This window comes from Dipodomys ordii, unplaced genomic scaffold (assembly GCF_000151885.1).
Source record: "Dipodomys ordii isolate 6190 unplaced genomic scaffold, Dord_2.0 Scaffold54, whole genome shotgun sequence".
NCBI classification, from domain to species: domain Eukaryota; kingdom Metazoa; phylum Chordata; class Mammalia; order Rodentia; family Heteromyidae; genus Dipodomys; species Dipodomys ordii.
In genome coordinates, this window is record NW_012267270.1 from 5,416,935 (window position 1) to 5,419,294 (window position 2,360).

The following is a 2,360-nucleotide window of genomic DNA, read 5'->3' on the forward strand; positions in this document are numbered from 1 at the left end:
GACGGCGATTGTGTGGTGAAGAGCAGCTTGCTCCGGTGCTGCCCGCCTCCCGCACTGTCTCCATCCCATCCCTGCCTCCTGGAGGTGGGCTCCCCCCCCCCCCCCCCCAGCCTGGCCTCGCCCAGTGTGTGTACAGGCATCTGTGACACTCAAGGCTGCCCTGCCCAGGGTGTGATGCGTGTCTGCCTTTTCAGGTGTCAAAATTTGATGTCTGAGCTTGCCATTGTGCGTGTGTGTATGTGTGTGTGTGTGTGCGTGTGTTCGTGCACGCCTGTTCATGTGTGTGCCTGTGCATATGTGTGGACCTGCACACTGTATTTGCTGCTCCCTGGTGGGCCTGCATTGGCCTGTGTGTATGAGAGAGGGCCACGTGCTCAGTATATCCCAGGAGTGCCCCCTGGGGTGGGTACCTGTGTGTGGGGTGTGGGTCTTGATGGAGGTAGTGGGTCCCCCACGCTCTAAGGGTATGCATCTAGGACTTTCTGGGAGACATCTCTGTAGGGGGAGGGGCAGGGAGGTGGCAAAGCAGCCAGGTGACCTTTCCTGCCCTTGTGGGCAAAGCTGAGGGTGGGGACAGGAAACAAGTGATCGCCCTCTCCTCCCTCCCTCCCTCCCAGCCTTGTCCATGGTCTGAGAGTTGTCTTTGTGAGTCGCTGCACTCTTGCCTGCCCCTATATGCTTGATGCCTGTGTGTGTGTGTGAGAGAGAGAGAGAGAGAGAGGGAGGGAGGGAGAGAGAGAGAGGCTGCAGGGGAGGAACGGTGGAGGATGGGTGGGGCAGTGGGTTGTGGGGTCAAGAGAGGCGGCCTCCCAGCTACTGCCTGACTCAGCAGTTCCCATTCTCCGGCTCCTCAGTGGCTTGGTGGGGACGGCCTGAGGGTCTCTCCAAGGTCAGGGCAGGCCTCCAGTGTGGCACCTGGTGCAGGGCTCTCCCTTTCCCCACCCTTTTGGAGACACCCCAGTAGCCTCAGCCTCTGACAGGCTGCTGAAGGGAATCCCCTAGGGAGAGTGTCCACATCCATCCACTCATTCATTGACTATTTTCTGCCAAGCGCTTGGGGCGGGGGCGGAGGGCAGGGAACCCCGTGGGCGGGCCGCTCTTCTGTGTGTGCCGGGCTCCCTGGACATGTGTGTACCTTTGAATGTGCAAGGTACCTGTGTGCACACCTGGGTGTGTTTCCCTTGTTGGGGCATCTCTGCAGGCATGTGGAACATCAGTGTTCTGGGATAGTTGTGTATGCCCCCCAAATGCAAATGCATGCATCCGTGGCTTAAATGCATGTTCTTGCATATTGCCTCTGGCTAAGGAAATGCCAGCTACCACCAGCTGTGCAGATCACAGGCCCTGCAACAGAAATCAAGGTCCTGGAGGGAGCTGGCAAAATGGTCTGGTCTTCACACAACCCCACACTGCCTCATTCAGATGCTCGGGGTCTAATTTAGCTAGGTGTTGGATCCACCTTTTCTCAGCTGAGTGTCCCCACCCGCGGCCACACTTGGTACTTTGCAGACGCCTTCCCAGGAAAGACTTGCGCCCCAGTACCACACTGGCACGAATACTCATGGCTGGGTGTAGCGGGACAGACCAGTAACGGGGCTGCAAAACCCGACTCCTAGCGCAGCCCTGGCTTCCAGGCAGGAAAGGGGGAGGTGTCTGGTTCAAACTCTGGGATCCCCAGGAGGCTGGGCATCCCCAAGCCACTAGATCTACCACGCCTGCATCTCTGCCTTCCCTGTCCCAGCGACCCCACCCTTAGTTCTGGGCCCTCCCCTCTCCCAGGCCCCAGCATCCAGCCGGGGGCCCCTTCCCTAAGCTCCCCACAGCCCGGGCCGCCCCTGGGTGCAGCCAGCAGGGGGTGCTGCGGCCCAGGCCCCGCACGCGTCCTGTTTCCTCGGAGCTTCGGGTCTGGGTTCGAGCCTCGCCTCTGGCTCGTGCCAGTCCTGGGCGCTGCCACCCAGACTTGCCGGCCAAGGTGAGGGGCTGTGCGGAACCCCAGGACCTGACCCGAGGGGCGAGGAGCGAGGGAGCCTGGAAAAGACACTGAGCTATTGCCTGCTTGGCGCCGGAGCCCCGGCTACAGACCTGGCGGGGCGGGGAAGAGCGGCTGTGCCCGGGGCCGGGACGCCTGGGTCCCGCGGCGGGGCGGGAGGTGGGTCTGGGGAGCCGCGGGACTGACGGTTTCCACGCCTTTCATTGGCTACGCCGCCTGTCCGTTAGCGCAGCGCGGCCCAATGCGCGCGCCCGGGGGGCGGGCCCTGGTGCTGATGCTTCCGTCAGTCGGTGTTGCAGGGATGCGGCGGCGGGAGCAGCCGCCCTGACTCGCGGAGCTTCCTCCTCGGAGCGGCACCGCGGCGGGGCGG